The 27,931-nt window shown below is 46.0% G+C and overlaps 1 protein-coding gene across 4 annotated transcripts in view; it reads left to right on the top strand.

The window, feature by feature from the left end:
- SLC23A1 (solute carrier family 23 member 1) overlaps positions 1-27,931 on the top strand; it is an 894,224-nt gene that overhangs the window by 157,923 nt on the left and 708,370 nt on the right. The gene's annotated exons all lie outside the window — the stretch shown is intronic.

Here is a 27,931-nt window from a genome sequence, read left to right as displayed (position 1 = left end):
ACGTGTTCGAATCAGACCAAGTAGCTGCACGGCACAACTGTACCAAGACACCCAGGACAGCCGCACAGGAAGAACCCACCGACCTTGTGGAGTGGGCCTGGATAGAACTCAGCAGTGGCAAAGCTGCCTAAGCATAGGCATAGAAGCAGGTCGACTAATTTTGGTAGTGTCATACAGGACAAAAAGAGAGTCAAACATCCTATGACAAGCTGTCCTCTTGGCATAAATCCTCAAAGCCCTCACAACATCCAGGGACTTTGGAGCAACTGATGTGTCAGTCAACACTGGAACCACTATTGGCCGATTTACATGAAAGGCTGACACCACTTTCGTCAAAAACTGTGAGCGAGTCCTGAACTCCACCCCATCCTTGTGAAATATGGGCTCTTACAGGATAAGGCCCACAGTTCTGACACACATCTTGCAGGTGCCAAAGCCAGCAACATGATGGTCTTCCAAGATAGATACAATATTTCAAGTTCACCCTTTGCAAGGGTTCAAACTAGTCCAACTGGAGAAAACTCAAGACCACATTGAGATCCCACAGAGCCGTGGGAGCCACAAAGGGTGGCTGAATGTGAAGAACACCCATTAAGAAAGTCTGTACTTCCAGCATTACCACTAGTTGTTTCTGGAAGAAGATAGAGAGAGACGAAATCTGAACTTTGATGGAGCCCAACCTTATGCCCTTATCCATTGCTGCTTGCAGGAAGAGCAGAAAATGGCAAAGTCGAAACTCCGCAGGAGAATATTTTCTACCCTCACACCACGAGACATATTTCTTCCACATAATGTTTTGACGTGACCACCTTACGGGTCTTGATCATAATGGAAATAACCTTGGATGGGAGACCTTTTCTGGCTAGAATCCCCCTCTCAACTTCCAAGCCATCAAATGTAGCCGCAGTAAGTCTGGATAGACAAACGGTCCTTGTTGAAGAAGGTCCTTAAGCGGCAGAGGCCAGGGTTCCTCCAGAGACATGGTCAGGAGGTCTGCATACCAGGCCCATTGAGGCCAATCCGGGGCAATGACAATGGGTCGAGTGCTTTCCCTTTTGAGTCTTTTTAGAACTATGGGAATGAGAGGGATTGGAGGAAACAGGTATACAAACTGGTAAGTCCACGGCGCCATCAGAGCGTCCACTGCTGCAGCCTGTGGATCTCTCATTCTAGAACAGTAATATCGGAGCTTCTTGTTGAGAAGAGAGGCCATCAGGTCTATTTGTGGACAGCCCCACCGGTGAACCGGTTGTTGAAAACCTCCGGGTGAATGCCCGTTTCCCCCGGATAGAGGTCGTACCTGCTGAGGAAGTCTGCTTGCCAATTGTCCACGCCTGGAATGAATATGGCTGAGATGGCCCTTGTGTTGGCCTCCGCCCAGAGGAGCATCCTTGACACCTCTCACATTGCAGCCCTGCTTCTTGTTCCTCCCTTTTCGGTTTCTGTACGCCATCGCCTTGGCATTGTCCGACTGCACCTGGATGGCTTGATTCCGAAAGAGATAGGAGGCTTGCAGAAGAGCATTGTAAATTTCACTGAATTCCAGGACATTTATTGGAAGTGCTGATTCCTGAATGACCACATCCCCTGGAACTGGGGCCCCATCCGTTGTCAGTAGAGACCAAGACTGGGTACTGAAACTCCGACCCTCCACAAGGGAGATCTGTGCTTTTGTTGACAGAGCTATACTCTGGTGTATGTGCAGGTGAGACCCTTACCTCTTGTCCAGCAGATCCAGCTGGAATGGACGTGCATGAAATCTGCCATACTGGACTGGCTCGTAGGAGGCTACAATCTTACCCAGTAAACAAATGCAAAGATGAACTGAGATCTTGCGGGGTCTGAGCACTGAGCAGACCATAGCCTGGATTGTCATTGGAAGGAGAACCTTCTGAGACAGTGTCCAGTATCATTCCCAGGAACTTAATACTTTGTGACGGTTGCAGGTGAGACTTCTGGAAATTTAGGATCCACCCATGGTCCTTAAGCAAGCGAGTAGTCAAGTTGATGCTGTGTAGCAGACGTTCCCTGGACACCGCCTTTATCAGGAGATCGTCCAAGTAGGGGACTATGTTGACTCCCATCCTGCATAATTTCAGCATTATCTCCACCATGACTTTTGTGAATACCCTTGGAGCTATAAAGAGATCAAAGGGTAAGGCCTGAAACTGGAAGTTGGTGTTCAGTATAGCAAACCGGAGGTAAGCCTGATTAGGTGAACATATGGGGATATGTAGGTAAGCATCCTTGAAATCCAGGGATACTAGGAACTCCCCCTCCTCTAGACCGGAGACCACCACCATCAGGGACTTCATCTTGAATTTGAACATGCGTAGATACAGGTTCAAAGCTTTTAGGTTCAAGATGGCCGTATTGAAATGCCTGGTTTTGGTACGACAAAAAGACTGGAGTAAAATCCCCTCCTTTGCAACGGAGGAGGTACTGGGACAACTACAGCTGTTTGTAGTAGTTTTTGAATGGTGTCTTGCAAGGTAAACCTTGCTATGGGTGAAGCTGATAAGCTTGCCTTGAAAAATCTGAGAGGATGTAGTGCTTGAATTTCCAACCAGTACCCTTTGGATATGAGGTCCCTCACCCAAGGATCCCAGCAGGTCTGTGCCCACACATGGGCTAAGTGTTGAAGGCAAGCACCTACCTGAAAGTCGCCTTGCTGCTGGGGCCAACCGTCATGCAGAGGGCTTAGTGGAGGTGGATCCGGTGTCCTGGTCCAGAGATCCAGCAGCCGCTAGTTTACGGGACTTATCACGAGTTTCTCTAGCAGCATTTGAGGCACCTCTGGCTCTGCCTGTGAATCTGGCCACACAAAAGGATTGCAGAGAGGGCCCAGGGTAGTGACGTATAGCAGGAGGCACAGCAGATGTCAGATATGTAGACTTACCCGCCATCGCCTGAGAGATCCACTTGTTCAGTTCTTCCCCAAACAAGGCATCCCTTGTAAAAGGAAGATTCTCCACACCTTTCTTGGAATCAGCATCTGCTGACCATTGCAAGCTGAGACCACGGTCATTGATGAGACATAATTCTTTAATGGCCTCACTCATAAAATTTGCAGCATCCTGGATATGATCCAGTAGTGTAAATATCTCCTCCTGAGGCAGGGAGTCAAACCCTCTTATTATATTATCAGGTTATTTTACCATGGCCCTTGAAATCCAGCCACAAGCTATAGTGGGTCTTTGAGCTACGCCCACCGCAATATAAATAGATTTGAGTGTAGCCTCAATCTTACAGTCAGCTGGGTGTTTAAGAGAGAGAGACCCAGGTACAGGCAGTACTATTTTATGTGACAGCCTGGACACTGAAGTATCCACGGATGGTGGATTTTCCCATGCTTTCCTATCCTCAGGCATAAAAGGAAAGGAGATTAGTAACCATTTAGGAGTTATGAATTTCTTGTCAGGATTGACCCACGCCTCTTTAGAAAGGGAGTTTAATTCCTCTGATATAGAGAAGGTGGCATAGGATGTTGGTTTCAAGTTAAAAATCAACTCCTCCTCTGGCTCTGTCTCTTTATCCAGTATGTTGAGGACTTCTCTAATAGCATAAATCAGGGCCTCAACCCCCGGGGACAGAGAATTGTCATCTTCCATGTCTAACTCTCCCTCATCCAGCTCTGGCATGTCAGTATCAGAGTCAGACTGGAGCACCTGTGGGAATTTGAATTTATGAGAGACCACAAGAGGGGGCTGAGGAGCCTGTCTGTGGTCAGCAGCCTTAACCAAAAAGTAATCTACAGATTGTTTAAGGGTCTGCCTTTCCTGTCTGGCGGTAACTAACTGTATTAATATTAGTAATCATTGTTTTGAATTAATCTAACTCAGGTTCCTACATACTACTACTACTTTGTGAAGGTAGAGAACATTGGGTACACAGGAGAGAGCCCCCTGGAGAAGGTGTAAACGTAGAATTACATGAGGGATAAACTGTTTTTTCCCCCAGACATTCTTATTGCAGAAAAAACACAGAGTAAGGGAATAAATAAAGTGCAGTGACAACACAACTAGTGAAACAGCACAACAACCCCAGACAGCCCGAATAGAGTGACACAGAAAGGATTGGGACCAGCACACAATACCTCAGTCAGAACAGTGCTCCGCTGGGCATACATATATATATATATATATATATATATATATATTTATATATATATATATATATATATATATATTTATTAGTGATGTGCACCGGAAATTTTTCGGGTTTTGTGTTTTGGTTTCGGATTCGGTTCCACGGGTGTGTTTTGGATTCGGACGCGTTTTGGCAAAACCTCCCTGAAAATTTTTTGTCGGATTCGGGTGTTTTTTTACAAAACCCCCTCAAAAACAGCTTAAATCATAGAATTTGGGGGTCATTTTGATCCCATAGTATTAGTAACCTCAATAACCATAATTTCCACTCATTTCCAGTCTATTCTGAACACCTCACAATGGTGGTCATTCGAGTTGTTCGCTCGTTTTTTTTTCCGCATCGCAGCGATTTTCCGCTTATTGCGCATGCGCAATGTTCGCACTGCGACTGTGCCAACTAAATTTGCTATGCAGTTAGGAATATTACTCACGGCATTACGAGGTTTTTTCTTCGTTCTGGTGATCGTAATGTGATTGACAGGAAGTGGGTGTTTCTGGGCGGAAACTGGTCGTTTTATGGGCGTGTGTGAAAAAACGCTACAGTTTCTGGGAAAAACGCGGGAGTGGTTGGAGAAACGGAGGAGTGTCTGGGCGAACGCTGGGTGTGTTTGTGACGTCAAACCAAGAACGACATGCACTGAACTGATCGCACTGGCAGAGTAAGTCTCGAGCTACTCAGAAACTGCACAGAGAAGTCTTTTCGCAATATTGCAAATCTTTCGTTCGCAATTTTGAGAAGCTAAGATTCACTCCCAGTAGGCGGCGGCTTAGCGTGTGCAAAGCTGCTAAAAGCAGCTTGCGAGCAAACAACTCGGAATGAGGGCCCATATTATTTTTAGTCCTAACATTTGCACCGAGGTCGCTGGATGGCTAAGCTAAGCGACCCAAGTGGCCGACACAAACACCTGGCCCATCTAGGAGTGGCACTGCAGTGTCAGACAGGATGGCAGATTTAAAAAATAGTCCCCAAACAGCACATGATGCAAAGAAAAAAAGAGGTGCAATGAGGTAGCTGTGTGACTAAGCTATGCGACCCAAGTGGCCGACACAAACACCTGGCCCATCTAGAAGTGGCACTGCAGTGTCAGACAGGAAGGCAGATTTAAAAAATAGTCCATAAACAGCACACGATGCAAAGAAAAAAAGAGGTGCAATGAGGTAGCTGTGTGACTAAGCTAAGCGACCCAAGTGGCCGACACAAACACCTGGCCCATCTAGGAGTGGCACTGCAGTGTCAGACAGGAAGGCAGATTTAAAAAATAGTCCCAAAACAGCACACGATGCAAAGAAAAAAAGAGGTGCAATGAGGTAGCTGTGTTACCATACTAAGCGACCCAAGTGGCCGACACAAACACCTGGCTCATCTAGGAGTGGCACTGCAGTTTTCTAGCGAGAGGATGAGTGCTTCCATCCTCATGTGAATCTGAACCACTAGCCATGAACATAGGCCAGGGCCTCAGCCGTTCCTTGCCACTCTGTGTCGTAAATGGCATATTGGCAAGTTTACGCTTCTGCTCAGATGCTTTTAGTTTTGATTTTTGGGTCAATTTACTGAACTTTTGTAGTATACTTGACGACACAGAGGTAGAGCAATTGACTACTGTACCGTACTGCTATATATATACTGGTGGTCACAGCAACATTCTGCACTGTCCCCTCCTACTATATACTGCGCACAACTAAAATGCAGCACAGGTATGGATGCATAGTATACTTGACGACACAGAGGTAGAGCAGTGGACTACTGTACCGTACTGCTATATATATATATATATATATATATATACACTGGTGGTCACAGCAACATTCTGCACTGTCCCCTCCTACTATATACTGCGCACAACTAAAATGCAGCACAGGTATGGATGCATAGTATACTTGATGACACAGAGGTAGAGCAGTAGACTACTGTACCGTACTGCTATATATATATACTGGTGGTCACAGCAACATTCTGCACTGTCCCCTCCTACTATATACTACAATGCAGCACAGATATGACGCGTTTTTCAGGCAGAGAACGTAGATATTTTCAGCACACTGAGCACAGATATTTGCAAGCACACTGAGCACAGATATTTGCAGCACACTGAGCACATATTTGCAGCACACTGAACACAGAAACTGAGAGAATGCAGCCACGTCCTCTCGCTATCATCTCCAAAGCACGATTGAAAATGTCGGCGATGCGCGGCTCCTTATATATAATACGAATCTCGCGAGAATCCTAAAGCGGGATGATGACGTTCGGGCGCGCTCGGGTTAACCGAGCAAGGCGGGAAGATTCGAGTCTGCCTCGGAACCGTGTAAAATGGGTGAAGTTTGGGGGTGTTCGGATCCTGAGGAACCGAACCCGCTCATCACTGATATATATATTTTAGACATGTACCCTGGAAATTTTTCGGGTTTTGTGTTTTGGTTTTGGATTCGGTTCCATGGCTGTGTTTTGTATTCGGACGCATTTTGGCAAAACCTTCCTGAAATTTTTTTGTCGGATTCGGGTGTGTTTTGGCTTCGGGTGGCTTTTTTTTTTTCAAAAACCCCTCAAAAACAGCTTAAATCATTGAAATTTTTTTTTGGGGGGGGGATTTTGATCCTATAGTATTATTAACCTCAATAACCACAATTTCCACTCATTTCCAGTCTATTCTGAACACCTCACAATATTATTTTTAGTCCTAAAATTTGCACCAAGGTCGTTGTATGACTAAGCTAAGCGACCCAAGTGGCTGGCACAAACACCTGGCCCATTTAGACCAGTTGCTGTATTTATTTGCTGAGAGAGAGATATAAGATGCATTGAGGGAATGGTATAGTATGCTGGCCTGTAACTGTATGTAACTGTATGTATTAACTGCTTACTGTATGAGTTGCAAACATGTAACTATAGGTATACTGTACATTGTAATATATTGAATTCATATCCTTTTAATAACAAATATATACATCAATAAGCTTTGGAACTCAGATAATGTGTGGGTGTACTGCAGTGTCAGACAGGATGGCACTTAAAAAAATTGGCCCCAAACAGCACATGATGCAAAGAAAAGAGAAAATGAGGTGCACTGTGGTCGCTGGACGGCTAAGCTATATGACACAAACACCTCAATATCACAAGAATTGTATGTTCTAATCAATGGTATTATTGGTCCAAATCACTGGAAGAAAATGACAAAATCACTGGAATTATTTGGCAAGATCACTGTAATTAATAATTATAAATCACTAAATAAAGGATAATAATAATAATAATAATAATAATAATAATATAGGGTGTATAATCCCCAGGTGTATCTCACACATCGCTCAGTACAGTATATAGGGTGTATAATCCCCAGGTGTATCTCACACATCGCTCAGTACAGTATACAGGGTGTATAATCCCTAGTGTATCTCACACATCACTCAGTACAGTATATAGGGTGTATAATCCCCAGGTGTATCTCACACATCGCTCAGTACAGTATACAGGGTGTATAATCACCAGGTGTATCTCACACATCACTCAGTACAGTATATAGGGTGTATAATCCCCAGGTGTATCTCACACATCGCTCAGTACAGATTACAGGATGTATAATCACCAGGTGTATAACACACGTCGCACAGTACAGTATACAGGGTGTATAATTAATTACCAGGTGTATCACACACATCGCACAGTACAGTATATAGGGTGTATAATCCCCAGGTGTATCCCACACATCACACAGTACAGTATATAGAGTGTATAATCCCAAAGTGTATCTCACACATCGCTCAGTACAGTATACAGCGTGTATAATCACCAGGTGTATCACAAATGTTGCACAGTACAGTATACAGGGTGTACAATCCCCAGGTGTATCTCACATATCGCTCAGTACAGATTACAGGATGTATAAAATCACCAGGTGTATAACACACATCACACAGTACAGTATACATACTGGTCACAAAAATGCAGCAGATATTGAGCACTGATCAGGATACTAGAAGTGACAGAGCTGCAAGATACAGCAATGGCCTACTGTACTGTACTATATGTATACTGCTGGTCACCAAAATGCTGCACTGTCCTACTATATCATGCTCACAATAACGCAGCACAGATATGGATAGTATACTTGACACAGAGCTGCGAGATACAGCAATGGCCTACTGTACTACTATAATTATATACTGGTGGTCCCCACAATGCAGCACACTGAGCACAGATATGGAGCGTTTTCCGGCAGAGAACGTAGATATTTGCAGCACACTGAGCACAGATATTTGCAGCACACTGAGCACAGATACAGAGCTTTTCAGGGAGAGAACGCAGCCACGTCCTCTCCGTTCAATCTCCAATGCACAAGTGAAAATGGCGGCGACGCGCGGTTCTTTATATAGAATATGAATCTCGCGAGAATCCGACAGCGGGATGATGACGTTCGGGTGCGTTCGGGTTAACTGAGCAAGGCGGGACGATCCGAGGCTGCCTCGGAACCGTGTAAAATAGGTGAAGTTCAGGGGGAAGGGGGTTCGGATCTCAATGAACCGAACTCGTTCATCTCTAATATATATATATGCCCTTGAGGAAGGTGGTAACACCAAAACGGCTGTTGGGCAGAGGGGACCTGGTTCTCTGGTCTGTTATCCAGAAGGACATGTAAAGTATCATGTTAATCCTGGCTGGAATATAAAGTGTGCATTTTTGTGACTGTTGCCATGCTGAAATACAGTTCTTTATGAAGTTGCTAGTGGTCACGGTGGTGTGCTGGATTCTCTCTTTTGGCTGGGAAAGATTTTCTTTGGCTTGAAGAATACTTTGATATTTTACTCATATGAAATTGCAGCACCCAAATGAACTAGATTGTGAAATGTGGTTTTTCCCGTCGGTTATATATATATATATATATATATATATATAAATATATGTATGTTTTTTGTACACAGCAGTAGTGTCAACCGCTGCTTATATGCTTCCCCTCTCTACAAAACCCCTACAATGTTTATTCAGTGGGTTCTGTGGAGGAGCAGCTCCAGCTTGCAGTCTGGCTGTAGCAGCAGCAGGAAATGGCGCCTTTCAACCTCTGGTCCCACTCTCCAGGAAGCCCCGCACCCCTCAATGGCGTGTGGTCCCTCACATATTATACTGGCTGTAATCATAGAATTCTGTGTAAAAAAGCAGTTTAATAACCCCTTTTGTCTTAGCGCCAGTCTTCCTTGCCGAGCAGGCACCACAGATCGCAGCCTGGTGATCGCTGCGCCATAATGCCACCACTTGTCAACGGGAAATCGCTAACCGGGATCCCGTTGTAGTAACTCACTGCAACGCATCTTCAGCATCTGTTAGGGGTGGCGGCATGCTGCCGGCGTGTGCGCACACCCTGAGGGTATGTGAAATAGCGCCTCGGGAGCTTAGAGTCCTGTCAGCTTGGATAGAACCCATTGACTCTATAAGAAGTTAGTTCAGTCACCCCCCCCCCCCTCCAAGTCCCATGATGCAGGCAGACTGGTTGCCAACCAGTACTGCCTGAAAATAATAAACTAACATCAATTCTGAAGAAAACTCTCTGCAGCTCCAGAGAATGCATCCGGCTCCTTGTTACATTTTTCTAAACTGAGTCTGCAGGAGGGGCATAAAGGGGAGGAGCCAGCACACACTATTGATTTCTAACATCAATAGTTTTTATTGAAATTTTTCACAAAATGGGGGGTACAGACAAAAAGAGAGGGGATGTACAGACCAATAATATCAAACATATATTCATATATTCAGAGAAGAAAATAAAAAAAGGAACACATTAATGAACCAAATAGAGTGGATCAATAAATGAACAGCACAAACCACATAGCAAAAATATGCAGAGGGCGACAACCTCTAATTCAGAACAGGTTTAGAAATTAAGTAATAATAATACAGTTATCGTGACCAAGTAAACATTAAGAGGTAGGATTCTCATTCAAAGGAGAGGAGTTAGAAGGGTGTTATGTAAGGGCAGCACAGTCTCCAACTGTAAGATAGTCATTCCAAGATAGCCATCTCACAATGGGTGAGGAAGCGGAAGAGGAATAAGGCATGTATTCAGTCTCCATGGTATAATGAAAGTGAATCTTATGGAATACCTTTATAACAGGGGGTGCTACCAACTGCTTCCAAGCTTGAGCTATAGTGGCTCTTGCAGCTATACACGTGTCCCAGTAAATATCGTTGAAGAACTGGAACTTCCGTAGGATAAATATGAAGCAGCGCTAAAGTGGGGGATGGGTTTAGAGATATAAGCAAAACTTTATTTATCAGCGTAAAAACATCCTTCCTAAAAATTCAGAGCGAGGGACATGACCAAAAAAACATGAAACAGGTGGCCTATTTCTGCGCAATTCCACCAACAATATTGAGAGCATGAAGGCCAGAAAGTGTGCAGTCTATCTGGGGTTAGATATAATCTATTCAATAGTTTGACATGCATTTCTGAATGGTTTAAACATCTAGACATACAGAATATGAAACAATATAATCTTTCTCATTCCATATCAGTTATAGTGACGTTTAAATCCGTCTCCCAGCGTTTCTGGGCATTAGACTGTTGGGTTGGAGCTAATGCTATAAGTGTATTATACCAAAAAGATATATCTTTATAGGAAGTAGTCAGTAACACACGGGATAAAACAGATTGAGATATAGAACTGGGAGGGGTTTGTGAATGGGGCATCTCTTAAACCAGCGTCTAATCTGAAAGTATTGAAACAGTTTGTTATGAAGGAGAGAGAATCGGTCACGTAGTTGGGGAAACGTGAGGAGAGTGTTTCCATCCAGTAAATCTCCTAGAGTAGAAATACTGCAGGCGCTCCAGACAGAAATATTCAAATTGGGTATTAACTTACTTACAGCTGTCAATGAAAGAGCTGCATATGGGGCTGGAAATCCGGAAAGTTTACCTATTAAATTATCCCATAAGCATGAGATCGTAGAAGGAAAAATGGATAAGTTTAAGGGACGGAGGGCGTTTGGAGTCCATAGGAGGTCTTCTAGGGGGTAGCCTAGACAGCCAACACTTTCAATATGTGCCCACTGGGACTTTGAATGAGTTAACCTCCAGCATTTTAGTTGAGCCAGCAGACAAGCATCTTGGTATAAAACTAAATCAGGGAGAGCAAGACCTTCACGATGACGAGGAGGACCATTCTAGTACACGCTAATTTAGGGGGATGGGATTTCCATAAATATTTTGTCAAACTAAATCTGCATTTATCAAGGTAATATTTAGGGAAAAAAATAAGGTATAGTCCGAAATAGGTACATAAGCTTGGGCAATAAGGTCATTTTAAATGCAGCTTAACATCCCAACCAGGATATTTCATATAAGAGCCAAGAGGATGTCAAGGTTTGAAAGGTAATTATCAGGGGGGGGCAGGTTCACATCAAAGACTTTAGAGGTGGAGGAGGGAATATGTATCTCTAGATATGTAAGCGAGTCAGATTTCCAATTATATGGGTAGTGGAAGTTTGAAGTAGTTATAACTGTACCTGGTAAATTGATAGGCAAATCATCAGTTTTGGTCGTGTTTCAATTACAATATGAGGCTTTGCTAAAACTATTCAATAAGGAATGTAGGTGAGGAAGGGAGGAGGAAGGGTGTAAAACAAATAAGAGTACATCGTCAGCAAAGAGACATAGTTTATGAGAAAAGTGACCACAAGTTACTCCCAGAAGTGCATTGTCTGATCTAACTTTAGCAGGGTTCCATCACTAGTACAAATATCAGGGGCGAGAGAGGGCAACCCTCACGCGTACCATTAGAAATTAGGAATGTGTCTGACAGGAAGCCATTACTAAACATCCGTGCTGTCGGCGAACTGTATAATGCTAGGATTGATGACAAAATCTGATCAGTAAAACCAAATTTAACCAGGGCAGTGTGCATGTAAGACCAGTTCAACCTGTCGAACGCTTTCTCGGCGTCCAAAGAGAGCAAAAGGAACCCATCACTCCCAGAGGATGCGTCAATTAATTTAAAGACTCTACAGGTGTTGTCGGAGGCATGCCTGCTAGGCACAAACACAACCTGGTCCGGATGTATCAATAAGGGTAGATAAGCATTAATTCGGGACGCTATTATCTTAGCATATAGTTTTACATCACTATTAAGCAGTGCAATCGGGCAGTAATTTTGGCAATAGGCTGGGTCCTTCACTGGTTTTGGAATTGCTACTACTTGGGCCTCTAACATTTCCCTAGGGAAGCAACCAACACGGGTGACTTCGTTAAATAAAGAAGCCAACATACTAAAAAAACGGTCAGCAAAGGCAATATAGAAATCATTGATAAATCCATCAGGGCCAGGGGCCTTGTTCTTAGGTAGTGATTTAATTGCTGTCTCAACTTCAAGTGTGGTCCAAGGGGCATTTAGGGAATCGAGTTGGTCAGGAGTCAAAGAGGGTATATTAACAGAAGATAAAAAAGATTGTATAGATTCAGAGGAAGGTTGAAACGTAAGGGGGTCAGATTTTAAATTATATAACTGTGCGTGGTAGTCCGCAAATTGGTTGGCAATTTCCAAAGGATTAGCTAATTTAGAACCTGTAGAGGAAATGACATATTTAATCCTGTTACGAGCTTGTTGAACCCGTAGCCTATGGGCAAGCATTTTACCAGTCCTATTGGCAACTAAATAGAATTTTTGTTGCAGCCTATTGAGAGCTGTCTGGGTTTTAACAACTAAGAGTTTTTGCAATTGACTATGAATGTTAGATAATTCCTTGCGAAAAGCACGAGTAGGGTGTTGATTTTTTTTGTCTTCAGCCACTCTTAGTTTATCTTCTAAAGTCGTTTTCAGTTTGGCTTGCTGTTTAAGTGTAGCACCAGCCTTAAAAGCTGAACCACGGACTACTGCTTTAAATGCGCACCAGTCATTTTGAAAGGAAGTATCAGAGGTAGGCTTTGTATCTATATAAATTAAGAGAAAATAATCTTTTTCGCTTACTGGTCAGATAAGAAGTGGGTGGTAGTCCCCATGGTCTAGGTGGTATGAATGTGTTAGTAACATCCCATTTCCAAAAAAGTGCTGCATGATCAGACCAAATGATGAGCAAAATATCTACCAAACCAGAGTTTTGTAAAGTCCATTTATCACACAATACAAGGTCGATACGTGAGTAGGAATTATGAACTGGTGAGAAAAACATATAGTCTCTACAAGAGGGATTGTGTATGTGCCAGATGTCATATAGATCAAACTCTGCTAGTATGTTGCGAAAAGCCAAATATGGGCCGAGCTTGGGTCTGGCTGTTGCAGAAGAAGGCTGAGCTGATTTATCCAATTTCGGGTCGATTACTAAATTAAAATCACCCAGTAGAATTAAGAAACCAACACGTACCTTTTGTATGATTAAGCAAAGTTTTCTAATAAAGGCAACTTGATCAATTTGGAGGCATATAAAGAGACAATGGTAACAAGCCTATTTTCTAAAGTACCTGTGAGAATTAGATATCGGCCCGATTTATCAGCAAGTTGAGAGTGTAGGGTAAAATAAATAGTATTTCGAAATAAAATAGCCATTCCATTCCTCTTAAGAGGACCGTTAGCAAAAAAATCCTATGGGGTGTCTCTGATCTTTAAATACAGGTGGGTTATGAAAGGAAAAATGGGTTTCTTGTTAGGTGACTATATCAGCCCTGCATCTATAAAAAGAGGACAAAGCCAACCTACGTTTGTTAGGGGAATATAAACCTTTGACTTTTAGAGAAAAAATTCCAACCATAACTATTCAATCAAAATACAGTGAAGCAAGTGACATCCCGGGGGGGACGTGAGTAAGATAAAACAAGTAAGGGAAATAGAGAAGGAGAAAACTTAGACAAAGGGAAGAAAAAACAAAATGACCCAGCGTAATGGGTCTGCATCGCTACTGTATTGGAGAAAGAATACAGTAGATGAATAGAGGGGCAAGTGGCCTCGAACGTGCCACCCAGGGTCAAACAGGGATATCGGAGAACATGTACAAATAGGGATAAAAAAGGCACATCACGAATCATACAAATGTGGCATATCAAAAGGAAGCACAGACATTCATAAAAGATGTAGCCTTCAGCTGTATCCCCATGTAAAATAATAATATAGTCTAAACATAAACACAATCTAGACATATAGTAAAGACAGAAACATTTAGAACCAACACAAAAGGACATTTTTATCCAATCTCTCTCAACGAGCCATGTTAATCAAAACTGATAGTCGAACCTGCATCAAACAGTACACCTCTAAGAGGGTATAATAAAACAAGTAATGGTAATAGTTACGGAGCATATTCAGGTAGTAGACCATTCCGATCGAGGCGGGGGACGTCTCTCTGGAGCCATCAACAATTTCACAGGAATGTCCCAGTCCGCAAGCAATTTTACTCCAGCCTCCAAATCAGATATAATAAACAAGGAACTGTCAAAAGGTGACTATTTCACTGGAAAGCCCCATCTGTAGCGGATCTCTTGGGCACGGAGGGCAGACGTGATAGGATCCAATTGTCGTCTCTTAGAGATGGTAAATGCAGAGAAATCAGGGAAGCGTTGTAATCTTCCGAGAACATCAGAGTCCTCCGCGTCTCAAGCCGCTTGAAGGATGCGCTCCTTGACAATAAAGAAATGTACCCTTAGTAACGTATCTCTAGGTGAAGAAGTAGATAGAGATCAAAACTTAGGCAAGTAATGTATCCAATCAATAAGCAGTTCTGACTCCTCCGTACCAGGTAGATGTTTACGGAACAGAGTGATAGCAAAATCCAACAATTCCGAGTTAGCTACGGAATCAGGTATTCCACGAATCTTTATATTGTTCCGTCTGGAACAATCCTCCATAACCGCCAGTTTGTTTTTGAACGCTTCCAATTCAATTTGTTGCTGATTGTGAGCTGTAATGAGGTCATTGTGTGAAGCCACCAGTTCCTCCATTTTACGTTCGAGATTATCCGTTCTATCACCAATAGCTGAGAATTCGACCTTGACTTCACATATTGCAACCGTCAGGTCTTGAGAAAGGTCAGCTTTAAAGGCCGCCAGGATCTGACAGAGGGTTTTCACCATGAGGGGGTACTCCGAGGTAGAATCCACACCCGATACTGTGAAGGAACTGGATGGATCATTCTGATTAGGACGTTTGGTAGAAGGAACAGGGTTTCGGTGTTCTAAAGGCGACGACCAAGTTGCTTCTGAATCAGAAAATATATTAGAGGGGGAAGCGTTCCCTTAGCTTTCTTGGGTGGCATAATGAGAGAAACAAAAAGGAAGTAGATTGATAATTAAGCAGAAGGAGGTCGTGGGGCAGTAGATGAATTATGGCACCAATGAATAGAAGAGGACAGATGTGGAAATAGCTCAGGTGCGGGGGATCACAGAAAACAAAGTGCAGCAAGCCTGCTGTGTGATCTTACCTCCACAGTGTGAGTTATTATAACTGTGCAATGGTATAGTATGATGGCCAGCACCTCAGCCAGGGGACTACACACTACACCCAGCAGCTCTAATTAAGACTTCACTGCCTCCTGATAATTGATGGGGTCTTGGAGTGAGTAGCTGCCGCTGTGTGGGACAAAACTGGGGGTTTCAGGCCAGGAGCTTATTGTTGGGCTGCCGCAAAACTCAAGGCCCTGACGCTCCACACAGAGCTCCGCCGCTCCCGGTGGCCGTCAGCAGCACTGGGTCCCGAGGCACCCCTCTCGCGGACAGTCAAGGGAGGGCTGCCCGCCGCCCACCAGAGAATCACTGCCAGGTCCCTAGCAACGCAGCTCCTGCCATGTAGGAGGTCAGCACAGCGGTGAAGGACGGGAGCCACAGCGTGAGAATGACGGGATCCGCAATAAGAAGACAACGGGAGTCGCGGTGAGTAAAGACTGGGGTGGAAGAGAGCCTCCATCGGGAAACTCTGCAAGTCCTTGGGCTGTGGCGCGGCAAGCAGACATGATCCTCCAACTGGTACTGGGCACAGAGCAGGGAAGGGTGCAGGGCTGGACTGTGTGTAGCACATCGCTGCATCCACGGGGAGAATATACAGACACCGGGCACTGGTAATAATTTAGCCACCGGCTGCTTTAGAGTGTGCAGGCCTAAACCCGCGAGGAGGCTGGAGCCCCCCCCCCCCCCCCCAAGCGCACCTGGTCCAGACAAGAGAAGGGCACGATATAAGTTGCAGTGAGAGCCTAGCATGGGCTGAATAGGGGTTGAAAAATACTTTATATCAGCAATGGCTCAGAGAACCACACAGGTACGTCTCTCCTGCTTGCTAGCCAGGCCACACCCCCCACTATTGATTTCTTAAAGTGCCAGGCTCCAATGGACCCGATCTATGGGGGTCATTCCGAGTTGATTGCTCGCTAGCTGTTTTTAGCAGCAGTGCAAACGCTAAGCCGCTGACCTCTGGGAGTGTATCTTAGCTTAGCAGAAGTGCGAACGAAAGGATCACAGAGCGGCTGCAAAATAATTTTGTGCAGTTTCAGAGTAGCTTCAGACCTACTCCTAGCTTGCGATCACTTCAGACTGTTCAGTTCTGGATTTGACGTCACAAACACGCCCTTCGTTCTCCCAGCCACGCCTGCATTTTTCCAGGCACGCCTGCGTTTTTCCGAACACTCCCTGGAAACGATCAGTTGACACCCAGAAATGCCCTCTTCTGGTCAATCACTCTGCGGCCAGCAGTGAGACTGAAAAGCTTCAGAAGACCTTGTGTAAAAACACTTCGGCCGTTGTGAAAGTACGTCACGCGTGCGCATTGTGCCGCATACGCATGCGCACAAGTGCCATTTTTTTGACTCATCGCCGCGCAGCGAACATTTTCAGCTAGAGATCAACTCGGAATAACCCCCTATACCCCATGTTACTAATGTCATCCTAGTATCCACTAAGACGTTAGAGAAAAAATGCATTACTGCTAATTAAATCATTTTCCGAATATGGCCCCTACCCATAATACTGAGTGCTGATCCACGTAGCAGTTTTATCTCAAAAGTCTCAATTTCTGTCACAGCCCTTGATAAAAATCAAGAGACTAAGGGGCCACCAATATTCATTATCACTAATGGGCCCATCACACATGAGGAAATACTAGTTTTTGCCTGATTTTTTGTAACACTGCCATTTGTTATTAGGGACCAAATAGGACCATTTAGTATTCAGCAAACTACTTGCATGAACCAACACCATCTTCAGATGGTGCTACTATAGTTCCCGGAGGCTGCTCCTTCCTATGGAAATGAGGTTTGATATTGCAAAGAAGCATCCCAGCAAATCCATCCACCACCCCTGCATTGCTCGACCTTTGGATGTGAGCAGTCGGCAGGGTCATCTGCGGTTAGTATCATTGCTACTTTTGTAGTATTATTACTGATCATGAGCACAGCTGCTTTTTGGAACAGCTGTCCCCGAACCAGAGCAATGCTGAAATTGTATGGTAATAAAGTATCCATCAGGCAACTGATGATGAGTAGGACCTACACAACTTGTGATTGGGCCTCGCATTCATACCAACTCCCCCTCCACAAACAGTTAAACCTTAGCACAATTAAATTGCCCTCAGTATTAAAGACCTGGCAGAGACTTCATTGAGAACTGCTGCTTGTATTATCCCAGAGCTCTGGGAAGATAATGGGGCCACTGTAGGTGAAAATGCAGCTTTAATATATGGCCAGTCTGTGAGTTTTCGATGCAGTGTCACATTAGAAAATACCATGTATGACACTGTCCTCTGCACACACTATACACTGCACAACCGTTTCTCTTTATAATCTTTTGGATAGCTGCTGGCTGTAAAAATAGGATTTTAATTACTTACCGGTAAATCCTTTTCTCGTAGTCCATAGGGGATACTTGGAATCCATTTAGTACCATGGGGTATAGATGGGTCGACTTGGAGCCATGGGCACTATAGAAGTTTGATAACGTGTGCTGGCTCCTCCCTCTATGCCCCTCCTACCAGACTCAGTCTAGGAAACTTTGCCCAAGGAGACGGACATAGTTGGGGAGGATATAGATGAGGATAGTGGTGAGATTTCGAACCAGCACAACCAGAACAAGAGGAAAGCCATGCTAACCAAACTTGAAAACAGGGATAGCAACAGCTGAACCAAACAACAGTTAAACAAGCAAACGTGCACGAAGGACGAGGCACCGGGCGGGCGCCCAGTATCCCCTACGGACTATGAGAAAAGGATTTACCGGTAGGTAATTAAAATCCTATTTTCTCTTGCGTCCTAGGGGATGCTAGAACCCATTTAGTACCATGGGGAAGTACCAAAGCTCCCAAACCGGGTGGGAGAGTGCTGAGGTTCCTGCAGAACTGATTGACCAAACTGAAGGTCCTCAGAGGCCAAGGTATCGAACTTGTAAAACTTGGCAAACGTGTTCGACCCGACCAAGTAGCTGCTCGGCAGAGCTGTAATGCTGAGACACCCTGGGCAGCTGCCCAACAGGAACCCACCAACCTAGTAGAGTGGGCCTGTACAGTTTTTGGAATCTGCAAACCTGCCATGGAATAAGCATGCTGGATAGTGACCCTGATCCAGTGTGCAATTAACTGCTTTGAAGCAGGACTCCTAATCTTGTTGTCATCGCAGAGAACGAACAGCGAGTCCGATTTCCTGTGACAAGCAGTTTGCTGTACATATACCTTCAAAGCCCTTACAACATCCAAGGAATTTGAAGTAGCAGAGGTGTCAGTAACAACTGGAACCACAATAGGTTGATGTGAAACGCCAATACCACCTTAGGAAGGAATTGCTGACGAGTCCTGAGTTCAGCTCTGTCCTCATGGAAAATCAAGTAGAGGCTCTTGTGAGACAACGCCCCCAGCTCTGAAATGCGCCTTGCCAAAGCCAACAGCGTGACGGTCTTCCACGTAAGATACTTTACGTCTACCTCCTGTAACTGTTATGAGCCACGGCTGTGGCTCATTCCTGTTTTGCAGTTTTGTTCTGTATTTCATGTTATACTTCTGTTTATGTTCCCCGTGGGTGTCATGGGGTGCTCGGAGCTCACCCTTAAGGAGGGGATACTGTTATGAACCACAGGTAGTGGTTCATTCCTATTTTATGTTTATTTAGTTGTCTTGCATGCCAGGATTTCCCATTGCTCTGTTTTGGATTACTCTTGTCTGCTGCCGCTGGTGAGTCTGTGCAATTGCAGCTTGTTCCCATGTGTTCAGCCTCATCTGGCTGCTGATTGCATCTTGTCAGCTTAGTCGTGCAGCAGGCCAGCTGCAAGAGATAATTAATTAGGCCTCTCTGATATATGCTGGCTCACTGCAGTTAGCAGATGCTGATGATATTCCTTGGTTTGCAGTCTGCTTTAAGTTTGAGCTGGTTCCTGTCAGTCCCTGTGTGGATTCCTGTGTCAGTCCCTGTGTGGATTCCTGTGTCAGTCCCTGTGTTGATTCCTGTGTCAGTCCCTGTGTCTGATCCCGTGTCCTACCCTGAGTTCCAGTGGATTCTGCCTGTCCTCCAGTTCTGAAAGTCGGTGTCGGCAGCTTCCTGTTTGCCTATGTCAGTTGCAGAAAGTATCCAGTCCTGCTCAAGCCGGTTGTTCCTGTCCTCAGTGGTCCTGTACTCAGAGATTTGTCATCTTTTCCTGGAGTCTGACTGAGCACCTTTAACATCCTGTGGTGTTCGTGAGTCACGGCGCAGCCGTGTGTTGCGGCTTGTCCGCTTACTGTTTATTATTTAGTATATTTGTGTCCTGGAGCTTTTGCGGAGGATTCCGCTCTCCCTGATCCACTCTGGTATCCAGCGGTGCTGGATAGGAGTAACGGATCAGTGGATCTTTGGTTGTCCTTTTCCCTGGCGGCTAGTCCGCACATACCTTTTGATTTAGTTAGTTAGCTTGTAACCCCTGGCCTGGTTGCTTAGTCAGAGGGCCCCTTGTTATCACCCTGTCTCGGATTTCCCTTTGTCTCCCATTAAGACCTGAGGGGGCATCGGGGTTGGGCAGACATAATCCGCCCTTCGAACGCGGCTGCCATGGGCTCAAGCAACCATAGTCTCGCAGGGGATTTCTGATAACACGGGCGAGACAACGGAGTTAGGGCGCCAGGGGTTACTAGGCTTTCCTGCTCCCACAACCAGCATATCTTCCCAGTACTCTGACCTCAGCCATACGATCTCCTCTGGTCTGGAGTACGGGAATCATAACATTATCATCAGCCATACCACAAAAAAAGAAATAAAACTTTTTTTTTTCTTTTTGGGCCCAGTCCAGTGTCTAGTTTAGAATCCAGTTCGGTGTTTAGAATCCAGTCCGGTGTTTAGAATCCAGTCCGGTGTTTAGAATCCAGTCCGGTGTTTAAAAAAAAAAAAAAAAAAGTCTTGTTTTGTTTAGCAAAATTTAGTCTTGCCTTGTCTTGCCTTGTCTTGCCTTGCCTTGCCTTGTCTTGCCTTGTCTTGTCTTGTCTAGTTTTAAATCCTCCTATGTCTACTATGCAAGCCCTGCAGGCATCTCTCGCAGCCCTGAACTCTGTATTCAGTGCTTTGAGACCAGAGCGACTAGAAGTTTTGCAGCAATCCCTAAAGCAACTGCAAAACCTTCTGACTAAAATCTTGCTTATTTTGCCAGAAGTCGTTGAGAGTACATCTATCTCTAAAGAGACTCTTGTTCACAGTATGGTGACAAGAGAATCCTCTGGTTTATTTGAAGAGAAAAAGTTTAAAAGTTTTCTGCGGCCCAGGCTCTCAGAAGAGGAGCGTCTGCGTCGCAGAAACTTAAACTTATGCCTATATTGTGGGGGTTTAGGCCATTATCTGCAGACCTGTGAGTTGCGCAAGCCAAAGTGTGGTGACGAGTCTTGCCCTCTGGCCAAGTTGAGTCATGATACAAGACCTACTCCTGTCTCTACTGTGGCAGAGGTACTTGTCACACAACCCACACAAAAAAGCTCTCTGTCCTATAATTGGGGTCCTTGGGCAAGGGAGCCCCATTATAGATTCAGGAATCAAAAGAGAATGTTTCTCTCCTCTCTTGAGGTTCCTGTGGAAGCGGAGTTGCAAGTCCCTGGAGTGGTGCCCGTAGCCCAGGGTCCTGGAGTGGTGCCCGTAGCCCAGGGTCCTGGAGTGGTGCCCGTAGCCCAGGGTCCTGGAGTGGTGCCCGTAGCCCAGGGTCCTGGAGTGGTGCCCGTAGCCCAGGGTCCTGGAGTGGTGCCCGTAGCCCAGGGTCCTGGAGTGGTGCCCGTAGCCCAGGGTCCTGGAGTGGTGCCCGTAGCCCAGGGTCCTGGAGCGGTGCCCGATGCCCAGAGTCCTGGAGCGGTGCCCGATGCCCAGAGTGCTGGAGCGGTACCCGATGCCCAGAGTGCTGGAGCGGTACCCGATGCCCAGAGTGCTGGAGCGGTACCCGATGCCCAGAGTGCTGGAGCGGTACCCGATGCCCAGAGTGCTGGAGCGGTACCCGATGCCCAGAGTGCTGGAGCGGTACCCGATGCCCAGAGTGCTGGAGCGGTACCCGATGCCCAAGCTTATAGAGGGACATCAAATATTGTAGCTCAGGTTTCCATACCAGAAGGGGTCTCAGAAGCTGTTACCCCAGGTAGGGACTTGAGGAGCGCAACCTCAGAAAGGGTATCTAAAACCATAGTTCTTGAAGGGAACTCGAGAAGCAAAACCCCAGAAGGGATCTTTGAAGTAATATCCCCAAGTGGGGTCTCGAGAGACGCAGCCCCAAAGAAGGGTCTAGAAGTCGCTTCCCCAGGAAAGAACTTAAGAAGCATAGCATTAGTGGAGGATCTGAACGTTATTGCTTCAGCAAAAGTCCCGGAAGTCATAGTCCCGGGAGAACTTTCGATTATTATCGACTCAGAGAGGGAGGCCGATGGCCCGATCCCAGTCAGGGAGGCCAACGACCCGGTCCCAGTAAAAGAATCCGAGGTGCTGGCCCCAGCGGGGTTCCCGGAGGCCACTGCCCCAGCGGGGTTCCCGGAGGCCACTGCCCCAGCGGGGTTCCCGGAGGCCACTGCCCCAGCGGGGTTCCCGGAGGCCACTGCCCCAGCGGGGTTCCCGGAGGCCACTGCCCCGGGTGGGGTTCAGAAAGTCACTGCCCCGGGTGGGGTTCAGAAAGTCACTGCCCCGGGTGGGGTTCAGAAAGTCACTGCCCCGGGTGGGGTTCAGAAAGTCACTGCCCCGGGTGGGGTTCAGAAAGTCACTGCCCCGGGTGGGGTTCAGAGAGTCTCAGCCCCGGGTGGGGTTCAGAGAGTCTCAGCCTCGAGTAAGGTCAATAGTGACCAGGTCCTAGCAAAGCACTCCAGTCAGTGAGATGAGAAGGAAACAGATCCTGACTCTGATATCTCAACATCCATAATCTTTGATGGGGACTTAGCCCAATTTCTGGCGCTTTACAAACACTATTACATTATTATGTTGTCTAGACCATTTCTGGGCATCACTCCAGAGAACCTTGTGCTCTATCTTATTTATTCTTTTAGAGGAGAGCCTTTTGAGTGGGCGACCAGCCTAATGAGAGCTGAAGATCCCATTCTTCAGGATCCCCCAGCATTCAGTGATGCAATTATTAAAAGATATGGTTCCAAAGAAATTGGTTCAGGTTCCTCTAAGTCACCCGTCTTGTCTGCTGAGAGTCCACAAAATACTGTAAACTCGGCACAGGAGTCTCAGCCCGTTGTTGTGACTGCAGGATGTGCTTTTCTGACTACTTCTTCTAATAATAGTACTTTACCAGAAAGTTCAGCTCCCAAGGGTAAGAGACCTGTCTCTGATTTGAACGCAGCCTTGCTGGGTGGTACCATCAGTTCAGACAATGTTTGGGGAATTACCTTGGTCAGACCTAAAGAGCTTTGTAAAAAGAAGAAGAAGAAAAAGAAATAATTTTTTGACTCTTGCCTTGATAAAAAAAAAAAAAAAAAGATTTTTTTTTCCCTTGTCTTGTGTCCAGTGGCCACCATCAAGGGGAGGGCACTGTTACAAGCTGTGGTTGCAGCTTGTTTCTGTTTTCGTGTCTGTTAGACCAATGTGTCAGGTTTTTTTTTGTATCCCTTGTTCTGGATAGTCTGAATTTTGGGGTCTTTTGACCCCTCCTCAAGGGGGGGGTACTGTTATGAGCCACGGCTGTGGCTCATTCCTGTTTTGCAGTTTTGTTCTGTATTTCATGTTATACTTCTGTTTATGTTCCCCGTGGGTGTCATGGGGTGCTCGGAGCTCACCCTTAAGGAGGGGATACTGTTATGAACCACAGGTAGTGGTTCATTCCTATTTTATGTTTATTTAGTTGTCTTGCATGCCAGGATTTCCCATTGCTCTGTTTTGGATTACTCTTGTCTGCTGCCGCTGGTGAGTCTGTGCAATTGCAGCTTGTTCCCATGTGTTCAGCCTCATCTGGCTGCTGATTGCATCTTGTCAGCTTAGTCGTGCAGCAGGCCAGCTGCAAGAGATAATTAATTAGGCCTCTCTGATATATGCTGGCTCACTGCAGTTAGCAGATGCTGATGATATTCCTTGGTTTGCAGTCTGCTTTAGGTTTGAGCTGGTTCCTGTCAGTCCCTGTGTGGATTCCTGTGTCAGTCCCTGTGTGGATTCCTGTGTCAGTCCCTGTGTTGATTCCTGTGTCAGTCCCTGTGTCTGATCCCGTGTCCTACCCTGAGTTCCAGTGGATTCTGCCTGTCCTCCAGTTCTGAAAGTCGGTGTCGGCAGCTTCCTGTTTGCCTATGTCAGTTGCAGAAAGTATCCAGTCCTGCTCAAGCCGGTTGTTCCTGTCCTCAGTGGTCCTGTACTCAGAGATTTGTCATCTTTTCCTGGAGTCTGACTGAGCACCTTTAACATCCTGTGGTGTTCGTGAGTCACGGCGCAGCCGTGTGTTGTGGCTTGTCCGCTTACTGTTTATTATTTAGTATATTTGTGTCCTGGAGCTTTTGCGGAGGATTCCGCTCTCCCTGATCCACTCTGGTATCCAGCGGTGCTGGATAGGAGTAACGGATCAGTGGATCTTTGGTTGTCCTTTTCCCTGGCGGCTAGTCCGCACATACCTTTTGATTTAGTTAGTTAGCTTGTAACCCCTGGCCTGGTTGCTTAGTCAGAGGGCCCCTTGTTATCACCCTGTCTCGGATTTCCCTTTGTCTCCCATTAAGACCTGAGGGGGCATCGGGGTTGGGCAGACATAATCCGCCCTTCGAACGCGGCTGCCATGGGCTCAAGCAACCATAGTCTCGCAGGGGATTTCTGATAACACGGGCGAGACAACGGAGTTAGGGCGCCAGGGGTTACTAGGCTTTCCTGCTCCCACAACCAGCATATCTTCCCAGTACTCTGACCTCAGCCATACGATCTCCTCTGGTCTGGAGTACGGGAATCATAACAGTAACGGTACAAACCAGTCCGATTGGAGGAATTGTAGAACCAAATTGAGATCCCAAGGTGCAGTGGGAGGCACAAAAGGAGGCTGGATATGGAGAACACCCTTCAAAAATGTCTGGACCTCAGGGAGAGAAGCCAGTTGTTTCTGAAAGAATATAGACATGGCCAAAATCGTAACTTTTATTGAGCCTAGACGAAGGCCAACATCCACTCCCGACTGCAGAAAATGCAGGAAGCGTCCCAGATGAAATTTCACCAGAGAATATTGTCTGCTCTCTCACCAAGAGACATATTTCTTCCAGATACGATGGTAATGTTTTGACGTTACCCCCTTTCTGGCTTGGATCATAGTCGGGATGACCTTGTCAGGAATCCCTCTCCTGGCTAGAATTAGCTATTCAACTTCCATGCCTTCAAACGTAGCCATAGTAAGTCTTGATAAATGAACGGTCCTGTTGTAGAAGATCCTCATGAAGAGGCAGAGGCCATGGATCTTCGTTTAGCATCTCGAGATGATCTACATACTACGCCCTTCACGGCGAGTCCGGAGCAATCTGGATTGCTTGAACTCATTCCCTCTTTATTTTTTTCAGAACTCTTGGTATCATCAGAGGAATTGGAGGAAACAAATACACCAGATGGTAGACCCGCGGAGTTGTCAAGGTGTCAACCACCACAGCCTGTAGGTCCCTCGACCTTGAACAATACTGCTTGAGCTTCTTGTTGAGTCAAGTAGCCATCATGTCGATTTGTGGATAACCCCACCGACATGTCAGCCACTGGAACAAATCCAGGTGGAGGCCCCATTCCCCCGGGTGCAGGTCGTGTCTGCTCAGGAAATACGCCTTCCAGTTGTCTACTCCCGAAATGAAGATCGCCAATAATGCCACGGCATGTTTTTCTGCAAGAGGAATTCTTGACACCTCTGACATTGCGGCTCTGCTTGTTGGTTTATGTACGTCACCACCATCACATTGTCCGACTGAACTTGAATTGCCTGATTCTGAAGAAGAGAGGAGGCTAGAAGAAGGGTGTTGTAGATAGCCCTGAGCTGCAGGATGTTTATTGGAAGGACGACTTCCTGACTTGACCATCTTCCTTGAAACTGCACCCCCTGGGTGACTGCACCCCAACCTCTGAGGCTTGCGTCTGTGGTTAATCTAATTCAATTCTGAATCCAGAACCTTCGACCCTTCACTAGGTGAGAAGTTTGTAGCCACCACAGGAGGGAGATCCTGGCTGTTGGCGACAGACAAATCCTCTGATGCATGTGAAGATGCAATCCGGACCATTTGTCCAACAGATCCAGCTGGAAGGGCCTCGCCTTCTGTACTGAATTGCCTCATAAGAAGCCACCATTTTCCTAAGAAGGCAGATGCATATATGTACTGAGATTCGGGTCAGTTTCAAGACAGCCCAAACCATCGACTGGATTACCATTGCCTTTTCCAAGGGAAGGAACACTTTCTGAGACTTCCGAGTTGTTCGCTCGCTAGCAGATTTTAGCAGCATTGCACACGCTAGGCCGCCACCCTCTGGGAGTGTATCTTAGCATAGCAGAATTGCGAACGAAAGATTAGTAGAATTGCGAATAGAAATTTCTTAGCAGTTTCTGAGTAGCTAGAGACTTACTCCTACACTGCGATCAGCTCAGCCCGTTTCGTTCCTGGTTTGACGTCACAAACACGCCCTGCGTTCGGCCAGCCACTCCCCCGTTTCTCCAGACACTCCCGCGTTTTATCCTGGCCTGCGTTTTTTCGCACACTCTCAGAAAACGGTCAGTTTCCGCCCAGAAACACCCACTTCCTGTCAATCACACTCCGATCACTTCAACGATGAAAATTCTTCGTTCGGACGTGAGTAAATCTACTAAGTTTTGTGCTAAAATACTTAGTGCATGCGCACTGCGTACCATGCGCATTTTTGCATTAATCGCTCCGTTGCGAAAATCGGCAATGAGTGAACAACTCGGAATGACCCCCTCTGTGTCCAGTATTATTCCGAGGAAATGAAGCTTCTGCCTTGGTTCTAGGTGAGTTTTCGGCAGGTTCAGAATCCACCCATGATCCAGGAGTAATCTGGTTGTGAGATCAATGTTCTCCAACAACTGCTCCCTGGATGCAGCCATTATCAGAAGATCATCCAGGTAAGGATTTACTTTCACTCCCTGTTTGCGGAGTAGCATCATCATCTCTGCCATCACTTTGGTGAACACTCTCGGTGCTGTGCAGAGCCAAATGTCAGGGCCTGAAACTGGTAGTGACAGTCCTGCAGTGCAAATCATAGATAAGCCTGATGAGGTGGCCAGATTGGAATGTGACGGAATGCATCCTTGATATCAGAGACACTAGGAATTCCCCCTCTTCCAGACCTGAGATCACCGCTCTCAGAGACTCCATCTTGAACTTGAACACTCGTAAGTATGGGTTCAATGACTTGAAATTCAGAATCGGTCTTACCGAACCGTCGGGTTCGGAACTACAAACAGACTGGAATAGTATCCCTTGTTTTGTAGATGAGCAGGAACAGGAACAATGACCTGGGTCTGTAACAGTTTTTGAATGGCTTCTTGTAAGGTTACTCTTGCTTCTTGTGAAACTGTACAAAAAAGGGTTTTACTTAAGGCGTAAAAGGGAAGGGGACTATATGCCTTTTCTGGTAAGCCTGATTTGAAGAATCTGAGATGGGAGATCCTGGAACTCCAGCCTGTAGCTCTTGTATATAAGGTCTATGACCCAGGGATCCGGGCAAGATCTTGTCCAGGTGTGACTGAAGAATTTTAGCTGGGCTCCAACCTGCCTGTCTCACAGACGTCGCAGCCTACCGTAATGCGGAAGGCTTTGATGAGACAGAGCCGTAGCTCTGTTCCCAAGAACCAGCAGCCACTGGTTTGCGTGGTTTACCTCTAACACCTCTGGCGGCAGTAGAAGAACCTCTGGCCTTGCCCCAAAACTTTGCAGTCCGAAAGGACTATAAATTGGGTCCTGAGTAGGCTTTCCTAGCTGGCGGAGCTGCAGAAGGTAGATAGGTGGATTTGCCCGCAGTAGCTCGTGAAATCCACTTATCGAGTTCTTCGCCAAATAAGGCCTCGCCTGTGAAAGGCAGGCCTTCCATGCCTTTTTTGGAGTCTGCATCAGCAGTCCACTGATGTAGCCATAATCCCCTGCATGCCGACGCTGCCATAGTTGTGCTGCGTGCATTAAGCAAACCTGTCTTCTTAATGGCTTCAACTATAAAGTTTGTAGTCTTGTATGTGTTGCAGGAGTAAAATAATTTCCTCTTGAGGTAAGGTGTCTAACCCCTCAATCAAATTACCAGAACATTTAGCAATGGCAAGCGTAATCCACCCACATGCTATAGTGGGTTACTGGGCCACCCCTGCATACAAAGATTTGAGTGTAGTCTCAATCTTATGATCAGCTGTATCCTTTAGGGAGGCTGCACCAGGAACAGGTAATAATAATTTACGTAAGAGCCTGGAGACTTTGGTGGA

This window comes from Pseudophryne corroboree, chromosome 6 (genome assembly GCF_028390025.1).
Source record: "Pseudophryne corroboree isolate aPseCor3 chromosome 6, aPseCor3.hap2, whole genome shotgun sequence".
In the NCBI taxonomy this organism is placed as follows: domain Eukaryota; kingdom Metazoa; phylum Chordata; class Amphibia; order Anura; family Myobatrachidae; genus Pseudophryne; species Pseudophryne corroboree.
Note: the sequence above shows the minus strand (reverse complement) of the source record. Positions and strands in the feature narration are given on the sequence as shown.